The following is a 20,233-nucleotide window of genomic DNA, read 5'->3' as shown; positions in this document are numbered from 1 at the left end:
TGCCACAGAGTTTATAATACCTTGAAAGAATATGCAGTCTAATTAGCTTTGAACTGCATAGTGCTCTGAAAAGCATATTTAAGCGAGGAATGTATATTTGTCTTCATTCTCAGTGTTTGGATATCACTCTTTTAAGCCACTTTCTCACAGACGTAGGTATAATTTTTTAAAGGCACCAAATTTGATACTCTGTTGTAATGTCATAAATCTGGAGTGACTCCAGGAGACGGGGTTGTGAGCCACTGACATGGGTGGGTATCTAGAATAACTCCATTTACTGGACTTAATCCAGGCATGTAGTAGAGTAACAGAGCTCAGAAAGTGAGCTGCTGCGTATCACCATTATTTTCTCTGTATCTTTTTATGGCAAAAAGCACTGTGGGCTAAAACAGGATTTTTGCCTGATTAAGAGGCTGCATTAAGCTCCTGCAGAAGTGGTTAACACCCCTATTCCAGTCACTAATCTTGTGTGCACTTACACTGATACTGAACTTGGCCCAGCGGATTTCGTGTCTCGACGGTGGGAAATCATCAGCACCCACAGCTCCCGAGCGTTTGTAGTACCAGGCTGGAACATAATGCAATCCAGAAATATCTCAGCAAAATAGATATTTTAATCGCTCTGATGGTAAAGCACCGGAGCTGGAGGAGGTAAAGAGAAATGCCTGTCGGTGGTTCAGCTCTTGCAGTGCTAGGCAGCTGGCTGTCTCGGGTTCGGTGTGATGAGTTTGCAGGTCTCAGCCTGCCCGCCGAGGAGGGGCGTTTCTCCTCCGAGGGACGAGGGGTCAGGGAGTTCGCGGGCAGTTTCCTACACCCGAAATGCAGCTTTTCAGTGCCGCGACTAACTCGCCCTTGTTGTTAGGAGAGAATATCCTCTGCTCAGCACGACCGCCTCTGTTTTGGGCCTCCGTACCAAGGGAGGTGGCTGGAAATAGAGGAGCCTGTTAGGAGGATGGGCTGGAGAGAGTGGAATAATCGCGTGCAGGACGACTCCTGTAGAGTGAGCCTCTGTGTGCCGCACACTGCTTATACATATTTTATTGTAAGACAAATTACCTGTGTGACTAAGAGCATTCAAAAGTAATTATTTTCAAAAAGGCCATATATACATAGTTAAAAGACTTTTTAAAAATAAACAGTGCAACTTTTCTCCCTTGCCCTTCTGGCCTGATTGGATTTATTTAGAAAGGTTGAAAAAACTAGTCTTGTTTTAAAAGACATTTACAAGGGACCTGGAATTTCACTTAACAAAAAATTTTATGTAATAGATCCAGTGGCCTAGTTTCCTGTTAATTAAGAAAATAGACGCTTAAATGCAGTCACCTGAAAGGCGACTAAGGATTTAAACATTAGAATTCAAAAATAATTGTTTTAGTAATGTCGCTGGTAAACCAAAACCAAGGCCTAATTTTCCCCTTGCTGAAGTTCAGCAGCACATCTTAGTAGACGGCAGTCGGGATTATCATTGTCGTTGTTCATAGAGTGTGCTGCTTTTGTTGTGGTGTACTAATTGAAGGGGAAATGCAATAAAGAAGTATGGCAGGCTCGAAAGGAAATGCGTGTCAGAATTGCATAGATGGTCTGAAGCACTGGCTGGCTGCAAACCTACTCCAGCGTGTGAGGCAGCTCACGCTGATGCCGCTTGAGAGAACGCGGGCTGTGTGACAGGTTGTGAATGATTTGGCTGCTTTGGAGGGCTGCACAGGTACAGTGTGTACGATTCACAGGGGGCAGATAACGGGTTTAGTTGTACGTCTCTTCCGAGACTGCTGCAGCCAACTCTGCTTTAACAGATAAAAATGCAATTAGCATGAGAAACAGAAGTACGACAGGCTTGGCACAGGTCAATATTTCATTGCAAAGAAACGACGTGCGATATTCCAGTGACTTATATAGCCTAAGGTTTACAAACTGAAAATCCTGACCTCATCCTTTTCATTTTACTTTTATGCAAGGCTCTAAGTGCGATAAGTAACTAAATAGGTATTCGGGCAAAGGCACTGTATTTTGGAGCCTTGTTCAGTGGTTCGCATTCTTATATGAAGAAGTTGAAGGTTTTTACTTGGTTTTGGCTGAGCTGATACATGACTAATGTTTTAAAATGTAAGGAACTTTGCAGACTCCTGACTTTTGCAAAAAGACAAAAACTGGATCGATGACCACTTTTTGATCTCAGTGCATGTGTTGAGAATGTAATGCTTCATGGTTTTTTGGTTTTGTTTTTTTTTTTCCCTCAAAGCTGTAGTCTGAGATGGTTGTACAACACATGCAAATATGTGTGCGTGCATTGGTCCCAGTCTGCAAAGTTGCTTTAGTACATGTCCCAGTGAGGGTTTTGCTGAATGAGGATTGATTAAAGAACCTATCTAGAGTTAAGTATGTGTGTAAATCCTTCCATAAATAGGAATGAGTAAGTCTGCTCATAAACTGAAACAAGAAAAATGCTTCTCAGTGAGGGAGAAATGGTCCCACTAAATCCTTTTATTGTCCCAAGAGTGATAAAAATATTTGGTGAGATTCCAAGTGAAAAAACAAATGTATTTTGTGTAATATGTGATGTCAGCAGAAATGCAGTGCTGGCTCTTCGTGATTTTACTGAGCAAAAATACAGAAATAGGAAAAAACCTCACATTGGTAGAGTTTTCCTTTGTTTATATTATTTGGGAATTTGCAGTAATATGCATTGACTCTAGCGTGCCACCGTTAATGACAAAATAGTGCGTAAGGTAATGTCACATTCCCAGAGCTGATTATTTTTCACCTAGTAGTAGTAGTTGCAGCAGTATGCTTTCTGGATGGTGCCCCTCCTCAAATAAAATATGTTCTGTTGGCAGTGAAGACAGTCATCTCAACTCGCTTATGATTCTTCACCTCATTAAGATCACATTTAGGAAAAGAGCTCTCAGTTTGAATAAATGGGCTCTGCTCTCTACTGCATGTGCTCTGTCTGCAGGATTAAATCTATAGTTTATTTGTGCTTGAGTAATAGCAAAAGCAGTCTCTCTCAGTCTTCACTGGGATGTCCTAGCATGTTGTAAATTGTTTGACTCTTAACTGTGTTTTTGTTTCTTTTTATTTTGGATCAACAGTCACATCGCAGGCCAAGCCAGATGGGCAAGCAATACAAGCTGTGAATTTATTCCCGACTCCTGTAGGACAGTGACCACCTCCATTTTTGTCTTCGCCGCACAGATATGCACTGCCAATAAGGTGAGAAGATAATGCTTTTTATTTCCTCTAACAAGTGTACACTGTCTGCTCTGGGCTTTAATCAGCGTGGACGCCTTACCGGTGTCTGTGCGATTACCTACCCGTGATCCGTTTGTACTTCCCTTGCCTGGCAGTAGAGGTCCTTGAGAAACTCTCATCAGAAAAATTCCATTAACTCTGGTGACTCAGTTCGGTGACTTACAGGACAGTGGGTTCCAGATGAGTGGTGTTATGCTCACCTCAGGTCAGAGCATATTCAGTTACTAAAAGATGATAGTATGAATGGAAATGTTTACAGGCTTTGATTTTTTTTTTTTGTTGTAAAATGCCACGCGTAAAATTGTATAAATCCTTCCTGCGCTTTTATGAACGTTTTCAGTGGTTCTTGTTGCTTGCAGCCTGCTTGACTTTTCTAGTGTCCTGAGTTCCTCCTGTACACTAAACCTTGTCTGGCATAAGGATACTTCCCAGGATAACTAGTCACTACTGATGTGCCTGGGTGTCTTTTACTCTGGTTTGAGGAATGTTTTCAATTCTTCTGATGTTTTTTTTTTTCCCTGAAAAGCTGTAGCCAGACAGGATGTAATAGCGCACCTATGTCAGTCTGCTCTCCCTTTCCTCTCTCTCTCCTTCCTATATGGTTGTGGAGAATACCTTGAAAAAACCAAGTCTCAAGGCTCAATGATCATACTGCCAATAAAAAGAACATAAATTTTTATTTTATTTCTTTAATCTGATTGTCATTAAGCCAGCCTGGTTTTTTGGACCTGTTACATGATTTTTGAGTGCTTGGGATTGGCAATACTGCTAATGCTTAAAAAAAAGGATAAAGGGTTGTAAGAAAATTGCTTGTGTCTTTAAATAAAAGAAAATGAAATGTAGTGGTAACTTGCAGAAAATGAAAGGATTTTTTTTCTATTTACAGCCAGAAAACCTAATTACTGTAGTGTTCTATTTATGAGGGGCTGATCAGAAATTCTCTATTGCAGAATAACTTTTTAATGTATACAGCATGTCACAGAAAAGTATGCAGCACATAATTTACGTTTTACTGTGGCTGTGGAGAAGGGTGCTGTGCTTTAAAGGGAAGTTGTCTAAGCAAGTAGTTACGTGCAAAGACATGCCTGTGACGATTTACAAATGAGCTTGAATGGTGGGGGTGGATTGTAACCACTATATCTCTTCAGAGCAATAAGAATTTCTTGAGAGTGAAAAACCAGACAAAGTGCCTGTGAGCTGACACGTTTCGTCTTTCCGTTTTGGAAGAAAACTGACTTGGTAGCAGTTATTGACTTGGGAGATCAACTAGAAGGAAGCTTTTTGTTATGACATTATCATTTCCACAAAGCGTTTTCATTTTTTTCAGAATTAGCTTGGGTTGTATGAAATTGTATTTATTTGCAGAAGCGATTACTACAGGAAAGGCTTATATCTCTTGATTAGAAGAAGTAATCGTTTATATTGTATTGGTCAAATCCGATAAATCATCAGATTGTGTTATCCATAATGTATTGCTAAGTCACCTTGAATATTTTAGCATCTGGCATTTCCTGCGATTGCATGAGAAAGAATCTATTAGATGTTAAGCAAACACTTTGGATAAAAAATATAACCTAGTTAAGTCTGGTGCAGAGGCATGACAGGAATATAGTACTACACTGCTTTTTTCTGTACCAGTGCAGCTTGAGGTATAGTGCTGTATTTGTGGACTTTAGATCAGATTTGTTTTGGCTTCTTTTCTTGTTCTTCAACATTGTAGTCACTGCGTTTGGGGTACCTCTGTTGGCCTCATTAGTTCTCATTTTCTCTAGGGAATGATCAAAATCAGGCCCACTGTGTAACTAAGTGAAACAAAAGTTCTTGGGGTGGAGACTGCCTGCTTACAAACCTTCTCTCTGTTACGGGATGTAACGGGGGGCGCTCACGGTAGTAACACGTGGAAGAAACGTGACCCGGCGCCGTGCAGTGAGCAGCCACAGATAGGTTTCACCGCTCGAGATAGAGCATCGCGTGCTAAGACCCATCGTCTTTCCGGCTTTCGCATTCGTTTCGGGGTGAAGGTGGCGACAGCCCTGCTCCGTTTTTGGCAGACCTGGGTTATTACCACGGAGTCTGTCAGAGCGACCGAACTTCAGGTGCCTTTGACTGAACGCATCCAAAATCAGGTATCAGAAATCTTAGTTTACGCCTAATGGCCCTACGCGTGCATTCATGGCTTTACTCGCATGAGGAGTTGCATGGCTTTGGGGAGTAATGTTGCTGTTGTGTGTTGAGCTGCAGGTGTGCTTACCCTTCCAATTCAAGCAGCAGTCTTGCAGAGCCTGCTAAGCATCTTGCCTGAATAAGGATACGGGGATCAGTAAAAATAAAATAAGAATAAATAAATAGACATACAGCTTTTTTCTTTTTTTTTTTTTAAATGACTTTAGTTAATTTTAGCCTGCTCTAAGAAACCTAGAGTATTTGTTATTTGTTCAGAGCGCGCACTGCCTCCTTCCACGTAGGCAAATGACTCAACGCTTTCTTTTAAACAGTTGTGTTGAGAAGATTTCACGTGAGACACTGGACATTTTAATAACCAAAGATTTCTTTTTAATCTTTTCCACTGTCAAGTCACTTGATATCTATCAATCATATTATAGTATTGGGTTGAGTTTACAGCCGCAGCCCACTTGTGAGAATTTTTTTTTCCTGAATTTTCCATAAGTATGTCTGTACACTACTGAATATGGCTTATTTTTTACCTACCTTCTGGCTACTGCTCTCTGTAAATGGACAACAATCTGTCCTTTTAAAATACTTTGTAGTGAACATAAAAAGAGCTAATCCGACTCTATATTAGTGTGTCCAGTGGTGGCTTTTCGATTGCCATATCGGTGTCCTTTCATCCTAGCTGGTATTATTTCTTCCCTCTCATACTGTTCAGTAAGGCTTACAATAGCTGTAGGGCTAAAAGAAGGTACGTGATGGAGATTTTGAACGTATTAAGAACACAAGTGAAATGGAGATGTGAACAAGGTATAATTGGATAGTAATTAGAAGTAATTGTTTTTTTAGCTGTTTGTTTTGTGTGTAAGTGAATAACTGTGAGGTCAATTAAGTGAAGTGACATGAGTACAGACTGATGTCTTAGAAATGAGGCTTTGTGGTCCCCCCAGCCCTACCCCCTCACCTCAGCCCTGACCTTTAACAGTTTTGCTCCTTCAGCAGATACTGAAGGTCTGGTGTCTGACTGATGGAAAGTTTTGTAACACGGTCTAAAGTGTAAATGGAGTTGGGTCTAGTGGTCTGTCTACATAAAACCACAAGGCTCACGTTCATAATGCAATATAAGCCAAGACCTGAGGGTTGATTCACCTTCCAACTGTTCTAAAAGGTTGTATCTGCAAATGGAGTAAGAGGCTTGCTGCCCCACGCACTGTAACTTGTTAGCGTTACTTTCAAGTATGGGCTTTCAGATGTTAGAGTAAGTATTAGATGGAGAACTTCTACGTGCCGAGGGCTGACAGTGGTGAGATGACTAGATGTGATGTGCAGTTGTGTATAAGCCTCCGCATCTGTGCGTGCCCTCCTCCTGCCCTCTCCCTCGGCTGTGTGTTGGGCAGGGATGTGCTGGTGGGTTTTGCCGTGCCTCGATACCAGGGGTATGCTTTTGGTTGAAAGTTGGCCCAAGTGGCAAGTGTCTGGGGTTGAGTTTGTTAGTTGAAGGGTTTCTCATGGTGAGATACTGCGATGGAGTTTTATAATTCCTTCTTTATTTTCTGATCAGTTACTTACCAGTGATCAACTCGTTTTGGGACTAGCTGAAAACCTGACTTAAGGGTTTATTGAGTTGCTCTTCGCTCTGTAAAAAGTACAAATGTTGAAGTGTTTCTGACTTGTATTGGAGTGTGGTTCTGACTGTTACCACACTTTTGTTTGTCAGGTACCCACACGTGAAGGCCTTTGTAGTTTTGTAAATTTAACATTTCTGTGAGGCTCGCTACTTAAAAGAAAGTTAGGCTTTAATGGAGAAGGGTAATTACAAAAAGCAGGCTTAATCCTCCTTTGCTGTGCTCGGAATTTTTGTGCTGGTGAATGTTTTCGCATCGGTGCGGTTCCTTTTCAGTGCCATGTGTAGTAGCTGAGTGGTTTTTCAAATTAATATGACAGTAAAAGCGTTTCTCCTCTTCCTTACCCCCTGAGCACATCCCCTCCCTGGGACTGTGCCGTCTTCATAGCTTTCCCCAGACAGTCTGACAATAAGCTGATCCAGAATGGTTTGAAAACTCACTGTATGCAAGAGAAAAAAAAAATCCTGGTGGATTATTGCGCTAGAAGAGGTTGTAAGTTTATTCTCCATGTACCACTAGCGGTTAAAAACCCATACCACTAATCATACGTAATGCATTTTTATTTACAGATTAGTAGGCTCTACTCTGACATATGACTAACAGGGAAGCCCCTCCCTTTAACAGTTGTATGTCATCTGCTTCAGAGAACTAATTACTTGGCAATTCCCATTTGATAATTCCCTCTTTATTTTCTGATGAGTTACTTAACAGTGATGAGCTTGTTGAGCAGAATACCATGCTTAATCTGTGCTTCAGAAACTACAGTGTGGGCCTGGGGATATCATTGTTTTCTTAATGCTGGTTTAGCCTTGCCATAGGAACATGGAAACCACACTAAGACATGGTAACAGTTCACAGTTAACGGTAAGCTTAACCTGAGTGATGCGCAGCGTTTGCCAAAAAATAGCAGAGGGGTTTAGATTACTGTTGCACTGCAAACAGGATGTTAAACACATCGTTTCTCAAAAAACCCAAACCAAAACCTAACGTAATTTAGACATTAAGAAGCAGAAGCTTCTGTCAGAGATATCTTCTGTGTATCATTTCTCCTCTCCACTGAAATAGTCAATTTAAAGGAAATTTTATTCTTTATAAAAGCCCACTGTTTCCTGTAGTATCTGTCTGACAGTTCAGCTGATACTGGTGATTGTTGTGTTGTTTTAATAGGAGATACTTAAACAAATTATCACTGTGTTTTCTCTACTGTTACCTGTCTTTTTTATTCTTCCCCAATCCCTTTTCACATTCTTCTACTCTAGTGACCACAGCAACCCTTGTTTCTGGCTGGGGAATGCATTACAAGTCTCACTGCTAATTACAACATCACAGTGTTCCTAGAGGGTACCTGAGTTCAGCGGTGCTTAGCTACAGCTCCAGGCGAGGGGATTTATGGGGTGAAGCGCCATCAGCCTGCTCATGGCAGTCCTGGTAAGGTCAAAGGGAGTCTTTCTTGCCGGTCAGGAGTCAGATGGGTCCTGTTCAGACCTAGTGTTTCTGAAAGTCAACCGTGTGAAACCACGCTATTGAATCTGATTGAAATTTTATTATTGACTTAAGTAGAAGAAGGTTTGTGGATCAGCTGCAGTCACTTTGACTCGCTGGTGGCATTATTGCACAGACACTGATACCTAACAATTGCATTTTAGCTGAGCCGGTGCTATAAGCTGAGAATTGGGCTATTTTTAATTTTACTTGAAGTGTAGTATTTTGTGTATTAGCTCACATGACATTGCATCATCAGGCTTGCTGATTTATTAGATATTCACAATGATATCCCTTGGCCAGTACTGGAAGCTGTGTCACAGGCTTGTTTTATCAATGAGAAAAATGCATTTGTACATAGTTACATGTGCTTTTTGTAAAATTAATCAGAGGAACAGTAATTTTATGAAACATAGAATTCAGAACAGATTAATCTACTTTAATTGTGTTTGTGAAGTACACGAGCTATAAAATCTTGTGAAAGGAATATTAGTCAAGTTGATCAAAGGTGGCTTGAAGTACAGAATTCAAATACGAACACAATTACTTTCTATCTGTCTGTATGTTTGCTGTAGCTTGGGAGATTATTTTCAAATTTTTTTTAATACAAAAATAATTCCATTTTGCTTTTTGGATTTTTTTTCCCCTACAGAATGTGTCACATCTTAAAAACAAAGATACAAGAGGGTAAAACAGATAAAATTTTGCATTTTATAAAATGCAGTAAGTAGGGAGCATAATAAATAAGCAATTAAACCCCAGCAGAAGGTCACTGAACCATTTTTTCAATTTTTTAAAATTTATTTTTTATCCTATTTAATTTTTTTAATGACTCAAGGTATCTCTGTATAGGCATTGCTGAAAACAGAAATCCTCCATAAGAATCAGAAAAGGAATATGACCGTGAGCAGAATGCCCCACCTGTGATCTGAAAGATTTGCTTACACACCAGGGAGTTGTCCCTTGACAGACCATTCTACAAACCATTATAGCTGTCATGGAGGGACCTGCATCCCAAGCCGTGGCATCATACCCATTTCACAGAGGCAGCCAAAGAGTTATTAGATGGTGATCTGGGCTGATCTTCAACCGCCTGTTCAGAGGTGGTCTGTCCACCTGTGAATTGTCCAAACCACCCTCTGTTCACCTTCCTCTTTGGGCTTAGCAGCATTTCCGTAAAGACTGAGACTCTACTCAGGCAGCATTGCCTATGATTTCCAAAGAGATTGTGCCTAAGGACGACAGATTTGGCCCAGGGTATTTTCTTCCCTCAGCAAGGGGAGGCAATGTTGCTTGTCACTAAGATTGAAGAGCAAAATGTTTGGCCCCAGACACACCGATGCTGGTATTTCTATCAATATTTATGCAAGTAGAGCACTACCATATGAGTATTGTGAATCTTTCAGTTAACACAAGATTTTAATTACATACTAATGTCTTAAGATTCGAGCATCTGGTTTAAAGCAAACAAACAAAACCCAACCCATTAACATACAGTGGAGATTTCTCTGTTGATGATTGCTGTTGTCTCCCTGACACACGAACGAAATGGTACCTTCCCCCCTACTTTATCACAAATGCGAGAACTAATACATCCTGAATTTGGTGTTTCTTCCATCTGGATTCTCTTTCCCTTTTTCCCCACCAGCTACCCTGGGCCACGACTCCTCTCTGAGCAACACTTGCTGATGGAATAGCCAAAGATGAGCTGGTGGATCCGGGCAAACGCTTTGCCTTTGCATCTCCTAGTTTGCAGAACTGAGCAGCTTTACCTCTTTGCTTAGGTGTCTTGTCTGTCTCCTCTTTGAATCAGGTTTCCTTCTTATCAGTCTTGCTAAATTTTCTTGGATCTCTGCTGTGATCTGGCCTGATATTTTTGTTGTTAATGACACAGTCTTGGAAATCGCTTGTGATTTCCTTTGTGAACTTGACAGTTGATTAATTGAATGGCGGGGAGATAAATGACACGGCAGTGCTGTCTCTGTAATGCGTCTGTGTTCTATTTTACGGGGAAAGAGGATGATGGTGGATATTAAGGACCGATAATCTATAGTTTAAAATTGCACAGTGTGTTTGTTTGGATAGTGCACAAGTATGCTATACAGTGTCTTAAAATATACATGATACTACAATACCAGAAGGACCGAAGAAGGAGTATAAGTCTGTATTTTGTTCCATATTTGCACAAGCTGACAGAATAACTCAGTGCTGGTGCCTGGTCTTCAGCCGTGAGAGTGATACAAACCAGCATGGGTACGTCCTACCATTCGTTGGTCACCACCAGTTTGTTTTGATTGCAGCTCAGCAGCAGACTCAGGGGGGATACAGTGTGTAGTGACTGAGTGAATTAAAGTAATTCCTGAGTGGAAGTATGACATTTGTTACATGACACTACAATCCAGATGCTGTTATCTGTTTCAGTACAGCCAGAAAGGGCCCTGAGGAAAATTGCGGTGGGTTTACAGTAAGCATCTGAAATACATTAACCAGCAGCAGTCAAGTACGCCCCTGTTACCTAAGGAGTCAAACTTGTTGAATGTCACGTTGGCTGTATGGAATGGAAGAAACGCAAACTAAGACACACTTCTGCTACGTGCACAGCTCTGCTCTGAAGTGCGTTCATCTGAGCAGTCAGCTGGTTGGCTGCAGTGTTTTGGTGCTGTTTATACAGCTCAGCCAGAGCATCTCTATGAAACCAGTAGTGCTGTGCAGCCTGTGCTGCAGCAACCAGGTTTTTACGCTCCTTATCTTGTTTGACATGAACCGTACGTGTTCCGCGTAGCACCAAGGCGCTCGGCCAAAGGCTGTGGTGGAATAAGGGGTCAGGTTCCCACCTCCGTTACTTAACGTGGATGGTTTAAATGGAACCATGTGGGTGTAAGTGTGGTGTGACAGAGCATGGGATCTGGCTGGGGGTCTGCGGGATGTGTCGGGGCCCTCTGGACTCGGCTGTTGCTGGCAGGTCAGCGTTGCTGATCAGACACTGCTTGTTTGGTGGTTGAGTTTGGTAGATATAGCAGTTGAGCATTCATTTGGCTTTTCCTTCAAGTGAAGAGGGAATGAAAACTGTTTCTCCGTCAAGGAGGAACACTGGTCTTGGTCTTCTTTCCTTCCTGTGTTTCAGGTGGATGTGTTGGTGATTTAGACTAATCTTTCTTTATATAGCCCAAGCAGTGTGTTGTCCTTTCATCCTTCTGTCCCGTTTTAACCTTTTGCAGGCTTTATTCTTTTATTGCTGAGCAATTAATTTTCCTCCTTACCCCCTTCACTACCGAGGTTCTCCTGTGCTCAGCAGTTCTCGCTGCTGCATATCTGACCTACTTGTACAGCTCCCTCGCTGGGTTTGTTACCTGCACGATACTTTGATTGTGTGTTGGCCCTTTCTTCGGCTTGATTTTTTTGTGTGTGTTTCTATGTGTCTAAAATCCATTTCTGCTCAGAGGGTTTCAATACCTCAGTAGTTTTCTGCAGAACTGCAAATTTGAATGTTGTTTCATCTACCTCTCTTCCTTCCTCATTAGTCATAGCTGGATTTTGAGCTTTGCAACCCCGATGATCTGCCTGGACAAGCCTTTCACTCCATGCAGCCTTCCCCTTCTCCTCTTGGGAAAAACCCCTTTATTTCTTCTCTGAAGCTTCGCTGTGGGTGCCTGTTTCCCTGGCCGAACATTGGATCTTCAGTCCCGTGTGCCCCTGCCAGTCTTCCCTGGCTTCCAGCCACAGTGTCTCTTCAGCAGGCATCTTGCTTTTCAGGCTTGTCAGCTGGTCTCTAACAAATCAGTTGCACATATTTGTTTGTATAATACTACATGCTGGCATTGTTAAAAAAAATAAATAAATCATTCAGTTGTTTTCTCAGTACCTGAGCATGAGCCAGGAGCCACCCCCTTTGGGTCATTTGTTCATGAGATAATGGGGTCACTGTTACTTTATTATCATATCATGTGGTCTGCTAATCAAAGGATTCTTTTACTGTGTTAATAGCAGCACTTCAAATTGTTAACGTTAGTAAGCTTTAAAAATATCATAAAATTTTCACATGTCATACTGGTGGGACAAAAGTAACAGCTTGGGCAGTTTTCCTTGGGCTCCCAGTCATTCTTATAGCGTGACTCTGCTCCAGTGGCAAAGTTCTGTAGTAACAGGTTGCAAAACTTTCAAGATAAAATGTAAGCTAAACCAAAAAAGAATGTTTGAAAAGCACTTCATTCAGAAAAAGAAAAGAAATTGAACATGGTATGCATTTTGAGTGAGGCTGTTCAGTGAGGGAAAAATTCCTGGACTGCTCTGGAGAAGTACAGGAATGAAGCACTGTGCCACTGAATGAGGGACGTTCACAGAAGGTATGAAGTGAAAAAATGTGAGGGGTTTTTTTTGTGTATCACTCTGTTTTTGCCAAGAACTGACTATTGGAATGATAATGTGGTTATAGTAGGTTTAAAAAACCCAAACAATTTAGTAAGTATTTTGGTTGATAATTTTGGAGATGATACGTTTTCTCAAAAACTAGGCTTTTGAACAGACAACTGTCAAAAATAATGCTTTTATCTGAAAATTGATACCCCTTCTTGTTGTAAGTAACACCAAGAAAGATACAAAGTGAAGGATATTAGAGGAAAATCCACATTTTCCAAACTGATTTACTCAGTGTACTTAACAATAGCTTGAGTACAGTTAGTTTCACTTTTCCTGTACCTAGACAGTTTCCCAAGGCGAGAGAAGCATCTGAAAAAAACCACACACATGCTTATAGGATTATGAAAACTGGTGCAGGGAGCTTGGAGGTATGAGTTACTTCTAAAATCCTCCATTAAAAACAAGACTAGACTCCATATTGATGGAGTCCTTTTAAAGGCAGTGCCCTTTTAATCAGCAAACAGGTCCTCTGCATCAAATAATTAAAAATAGAGCAAAGTTTCTGAACAAGGCGTCTGGCAGAAACGTCTGTACTTCCATCTGTGCATGATTAGCAGAATGTTACATGATATTTAAATAGCACAAGCTTTGCTCTCTTTTTTATTATTTGTTGTGCTGAAGACCTGTTTGCTTGTTAAGTGGTCTTTTTTGAATAGTTACTGGCAAGGAATCAGGAAAGTGTATGAAGACATCTTGTATACACTACAAAAGCCAAATTGTCCCTTTTTTTCCAAGGAGACACTGCCCTTACTATTTTTTTGATAGGAGTTTTACCACATCCTTCACTTGGTTTTTAAAATTTCTTACGGACCAATTCATTTCAGCGGGAGTTTAGCATGTATTGCGCTCACTGCCCATGGACTACGGTTTCACTGATAGGGCTATTATTTTTATAACGGTGGAGCTCAGAGGCACGTTACAGTGCGAGTACGCGCCGGGGTGCGTTTGCAGAATACGTGTGGAGGTTCAGATCTGCAGCTTCTTGCTGGCTGCGCATGGGAGCCATGCGTCTGATCTGCTGCGCTCGCTGCTCTGAAGCCTTACCCTTTCAACGGGGACGTAATCAGCCAGGCAACAGCTTTCCAAGTGGTTTTGAGGCCTTAAGCCGGGACTCCTCCTTGCTGGCAGTCATTCAGCATCGGATTGCGTGCTCTTCGTCTCTGGCTAGCAACACGGCGCTCTGCAGTTGTGGCCACTGATTTCCCTTCATACTAGTAAAGTTTTCCTGTGTGTGTTTTACAGGGACCTGAACAAGTGGGTGTGCAACGAAAAGAAGCTGCCGTCTGGACGCTGAGTGCGTTGCCGTAGCTGGCCGAGGGCAGTTCTGTTAGGTGCAAGCGGCCGGTTGTTCGGAGCCGGCAGGCAGGCAGGAGACGCTCCGACGGGCTCAGAGGTCCTTTGTGGAGAGCCGGTATTCAGTCTTTGGACAATTCGTGTTCTTGGATGGGCATGGAAAATAAGAGCTTTTGTGGCGTGTGTAAGTGGGGTTGACTCTGCAGCTGGGCTTTGTGTTGCTGTTTTTTTTTTTTCTTCTTGTGTTTGAGAGAGGCAGTGGCGTGTGATGTGTGAATACTGACCTGGGTCATCTCTTAACTTCAGTTCAGGACTTCAAAAAGAAAATGTGGTTACTACTGAGAACAAAGCTGTTCACTTGTCAACATAAGTGTATAAACTCTGCGTGTTCGTACCTCAGACAAAACGCTGAGAGGCTTTGGCCTTGGAGAAGGAGCCTGCTACGAGCCTCCACGTAGGCTCCACCTCGCCTAGCTAGTGCCGTGTTACTGGTGTCTATCATGCTGTTTCTGGCCCAGCTTCCGCAGAGCGGAGGGCTCTGGGGTCTCAGAGCAAGTTCTCCTCAGCGGGGTTGTATCTTACGTGGGCAAGCAGTTGGAAATTTGGTGGGGGCAGTGGCAGGACCAATTTGCAAATGCCTGTCCATCGAGTGGTTCAGCTTCCAGGTGGAAGATGAACGAGTAGATGCGGAGGAGTCCTGGAAGGGCAAGAGAAGGAACAATCGTGTTTTACTGTAAAAGCTCAGGGCAACATGTATGCCCATTCCTTCAGCTAGACCTCTCAACTAGGGCATGAAGCAGTTCCACTCACATTTTACCCACATCGCTCCTCAAAACTGTTAATATTGGTCTCCTTAACAACTGATTTCTGCAGAAAGAAGGAGAATTACTTCTAGAGCTGATTCTTGGTCCGTGCAGTTTGCTGGGTCTAATACTAGCATCCCTCCAGGAGCAGGAAGGAGAAGGAAGACTTGGGCTCATGTTAGGAAGATGTATAAAGTTGTGTCGGTAGGTTGGTTAAACCAAGCCAAGTTTTGTGTTTTGCTCCTAGTACTAGTTCTCAGAAGATACCATAATGCTTTTTTTGGAACAGCTTCAGCTTATGTTGTGGATGTGAATTAATTAACATTAGTATGAATTGCATATTGTCCAGTGGAATTTGTTTTTCTGCGTCTTCTGTCATGTTCAAGGTACTTCAAACACTTTAAAATAATGAGTTCAGCTGTAATAGTGCTGTGGCTCTGTAGACAAACATAGCTGTCCTTCTGGGTGCAACAGGAGATGAAATTCAAGGGTGGTTTCACTGATCGGAGTGGGAAGAATACTGTTTGCAATGTTAGTATTACCCCTGCTATTTTTTAAAAAGCATTTGTGACAGGCTCCGTATTTTGGCAGATTTTGCTGTTTGTTACTTCATTTATGACTCTCAATGCAGTGTAAACAGAATGATGACGAATTGCAGGGCATGTTGTTCATGAGCTGTTGTTCAAATCTTATTGCTGCGTTTCTAGCCCTGATTATTTCACATGGTGACATACAACACAAAAAAGCTGGTAGCCCTTGATTTCCTGAAACAAACCCAAAGCTTCCTTTAATGACCCTGCAAAAGCACACTGTAGCAAAGCAGGTAAACAGAATTTCAGCCCAAGATGGTAGGATCCTGTTGATTTGTGTGAAAAATGAGGGTTCCGTTAGTTGTCTGCAGGTCTCTGGAGGAGAGGGAGTGCCTTGTATCACTCAAAAAACAATTCCTTTCGGCTGGCTGGAGAGAAGTATGGATAGCATCCAACATACAGACGTCCCCAAGTACAAGGATTATAATGGAAATGTTGATGACCAGTCAGTATAGAGATATTAGCAAGTATTTCTATAACTCAGAGCTGTTGACTACTGTAGACATGTTGTTTTAGGCCTCGTTCCCACTGGCGTTCCTCCTGTTGGCTTTCAGAGGGTTAGGATCAGACCCCTTTGGCTCAAATTTGGAGTGAATTTAATTAAGACTGAAAGAAGCGTGCACATTCTGAAATCAGCCTTCAGTTTTGGAGGGGAGAACAGTGGAAATAACTGACCTGTGCAGTGATACTGAAGTAGTTTATGACATGATCAAGCCATACTCTGAAAATAAAACTTTCCTTGAGTTATTTGGGGTATTTCATTTTGCTCTGTAGCTTGTAGCGTTGTCTGTTAATGGAAGGCTCGATGTGGTTTTTGTGCATTCCTTATAAAGCTGTTCTTTGACAGGGAGAAAACGTATCTATCTACTTAACATGCACCTTTCTGTATACGGCAGCAGGGCTTCATTATTTTCAGTTCGTACTATTATATGAAAGCTTCTCCAAAACTTCGGTGGCTTGGTAGGAAGGCATTGCAGTTCAGTGCATTCTCAGCTGCGCAGCTCTGCTGTATGTTGCTTTTAAAGACACCTACATGTTACAATAAAAATATGCCTTATAGCCAAAGATACATAACCACAGTCCAGATAATTACAAAAGAAAGAGACTCAACTAAGTACTGAAACAGGAAAAAAAAGCAAAAATGAAAGATTCTTTTATTTAAGAGCAGTAGAAATGATAAAGGAAAGAATTACTATTCCATAAATATTTAAAAAAAACCAAAACAACAAACCTCAGTGGTTCACTATACGCTAAAGTTGGTGTCAGTTAGGGAATATATGTGGAACAAAAGTCTGAAATACTGAATACTATAAATTCAATTGATATTCTGGGCTCAGTTGTGCTCCAGAAAAAGAATAAATGTGTAGCTTTGCTAAAAACAACAAAAGCCAATTTGGGGAAATGTATGAGTACTGCTAGAAAAGCCGAACAATACATCTCTGTGTAAAATTGCACAGGACTGGTGTAAGTGCTGTTCTGTCACAGCTAGGGCTGCTGAAATTGTAAGCAGGTCGCAAAAATTTACTGTTTAACATTTCATGGATAATAATTGTTCTGAATGCTTTAAATAGCACAGGAAATGTAGTGTCACAAACTTGACATTTCAGTATTAATACTGATACTGAAACAGTCTCACCACAAAGAATGCCAGGACTGGAGGAGGAAGGACAGCATTTTGATCAGATAAAGACAGAAAAGTTCTAAAGCCCTTCAGATAGGTTGAAAAAACGCCTTATGAAAACTGGGTCAAAATTACCTTTCAGGATTGGACATTCTGTATCCAGTTTTGGGAATATCCCTATACAGGTAAAGTTGGAAGCAGAGAGATGTTTTTCTGACATTTCTGTCTTTACTCCTCCTCCCCATTTGCTATTTGATGAAGACTCTCTCAAAAAGGTTAATAGCACAGGGCTACAAAGTGTTTTGGATTCACTTGTGCAAATATATGAGTGTATGTGGGTTCAAGAAGAGGTGCAGGGGGATGATAGTCTTTACTGTCCATTCTCAAACTTGCTTGAGACGTATTGTAAGTTGTCTTCTGTAACGTCGAGATTTGGTTACGGATTACTTTAATAAAGAGAGACCTTTCTTTTCTAAGCATACAGTAGGGATGACTTTCCCTTTTTTTTTTTTTAACAAGCAAGCTTGCTCTCCCCACATCTATGTGCAGATGAGTGTGTGCACCGTCCCTTACTGTAAGTTCATTGTGGCCTGCCTGGTTCTTATAAAAGTGTGTGGTGAGATCTGGAGAATACAGCACTTCGCATGCAAACACGCAGTCAGTTGCAATCTGCCTACATGATGGAGCCCAAGAACTGTTGCCTCTTTGCATTCGCAGTGTATCAGGCTTCCCCCAAAGAGGATGCAAAATAAAGATGGAGACTGGTAAAAATCACTACCGATACTTTGCAAACAGAAGAGGCCAGCCAAAGCCAAGCCTATGTGAGGAACAGGAATATTTCTGTTCTGTGGCTCTGTGTAGTGCAGTGGTGCTGTGGATGGTACCCCACTGTTGATAAATCTCTTTATAGCTTTTGGCAATTATGTGTTATGTAGATGATTTGGTAGGTGACTTAGCTGGTGATAGCACTGGTAGGTACATTGCTTTCCAGAATTCCTTATCACGGAGTACACAGAGCACATTTTTGGCTTCGTACTGCCGGCGTAGGTTGCACCAGTTTGATTCTAGCTCTTTAGCTACGTGCAAGCTAGTTGAAGGAGTTTTTGTTTTTTGGGGACAGGAAGGAAAAGTTTGTCAGCCTCCTTTCTGAAAGTGTTTTGGTAGTTGTGACTTCTTTTCCCTTCAAAAATATATCTTGCACTTTCAGAGTCTCTTATTTTCAGATGTGATTAATGGTAACTTTTATCTTCAGAAGGCAAATGCAATTTTAGCTTACTTTTGCACTGTATAGTACTCCTCTCTGCACAAACTGCTTACGAGACAATTTTGAAAGGTAGGTATGTATTTAAAAAACAAGCAAAACCGAAATACAGTTTACCTTCTGAAATATTTATATACTCATAGTTGTAGGTGCTGCAACATATTTATGCCAAAGTTGCACCATTCTGCTTTGCCGAGTGGAAGCAGCTCCCTTCAGCCGTGTGTTACCCCCTGTAAGCAGGAGGAGAAGTCGGGCAGGTCGCTAGAACCGTTGCAATGCCTTTGTGTCTCAGCGGTGGTAACCTACACAGAAACAACTCTTCTGAGGTACCTTTTGCAGGAGGATGTTGGGGAGTCCTGCATCCCTGGCAGTCATCAGCATTCCCGTCCAAAGGGGTGAAACAACACCACTTTTATTAAGAAATGCGTTTCCCCCCTCACTGCTGCTGTGCGTATACAAACCGGGCAGACTCCTGACCTCCAGGTGATGCCAATGGCGTTTTAGCCTGCCCGAGTTGTTGAATTCGTTAGGGACAATCTCATTTTCACTAAGGAGACCTGGACAAGATAGTAACACATGGAGATTTTACTCTCCAGGGCTGTGCCGTTTGTAAGGTGATTTACAGTGTGTACAGAGTGGATGGAAAATGTTGTCCTGGAAGCCATCCAGTTTGTTATTATTTTGAAGTCATTTTGCCCAGGCACAAATGCTGATGATTGTACGGGGAGCCTGTAGAGCTACAAAGAGTGGAAGGTGAATCTCCCACACCTTAGGTTAGGTTGTAACTAGTAAATGACATTTTATTTAGTGGCCAGCTATTCACCCAGCTATCCAGAGCTCTGTTCTAAATAAAACCCAAGAAAATAAAACGCTGGCCTGTTACAAGATGGGTTGCTGTTGCAGATGATTATATAGATCTATTTTACTGCCTGTTCCTAATGCCAAGATTTAGAAAAGCATTTGATTGTGAACTACCCAGAAACACAGCCCAAACTGGGAGTAATCACACTGAAACAAATTACTTTTTTTACATCCTATACTTGCTCTGTTTCTTCAACTGTTTCCCAAAGTATCAGCTACATCTACTGTCAGTGTCGGGATAATAGGTTAAAGGAATCTTTTTTTTTTTTTATGCTCTAGTATAGCTGCTCTTAGGGACACAGAAGTAAATTGTTAAGATAACACTAATCTTCTGATTTAGTGCCTGAACCTGCTCCCTTGATGTTAGTGCAAATTAATGGAATTAGGATCAGACCTTTAAAGAATAAGATTAATAAAAAAACCCCTAAACCCCAAACAGTAGTATCTTAGAGATGACCAAATTAAAAATATGAATGAAAAATTGTGACGTACGTGTAATCCTCAGCTAATTTTCATGGTGAATGGAATAATCTTCCATGGAGCTGTGAATGGCCATCATGTTATTGTACATCAGGGCCCTATTAATCCATAGATTATTGACAGAGCATGTGGTGACTGCTCCAAAGCATGCCATATACACAACATGCTTTTGTCTTTGTATTGTTGTTTAAAACTACATTCTGATGCGTCACTGGGGATATATGTAGTCTTGGAAAAACTGTTTGCACTGTGGTATTTGCTAGCAATATGGTATGTGGCCAGGATGTACACTAGATAGTCAAATTACCTATGCTGCAGAATTTGCAGAATTTGTGAATTTGCATTTTAAAATACTTGTCATTTCTGGAAATACCCTGAGGTGT

At 41.5% G+C, this 20,233-nt stretch overlaps 1 protein-coding gene across 1 annotated transcript in view; it reads left to right on the top strand.

The window, feature by feature from the left end:
• The first annotated feature begins 3,140 nt into the window (after positions 1-3,140).
• ATXN1 (ataxin 1) overlaps positions 3,141-20,233 on the top strand; it is a 211,905-nt gene continuing 194,812 nt past the window's right edge. The window contains exon 1 of the mRNA XM_059815402.1: positions 3,141-3,210. The gene's annotated coding sequence lies outside the window, so the exon portion shown is untranslated. The remainder of the gene's footprint in view (positions 3,211-20,233) is intronic.

This window comes from Gavia stellata, chromosome 3 (assembly GCF_030936135.1).
Source record: "Gavia stellata isolate bGavSte3 chromosome 3, bGavSte3.hap2, whole genome shotgun sequence".
NCBI lineage: Eukaryota > Metazoa > Chordata > Aves > Gaviiformes > Gaviidae > Gavia > Gavia stellata.
This window is presented reverse-complemented; position numbering and strand designations above follow the sequence as displayed.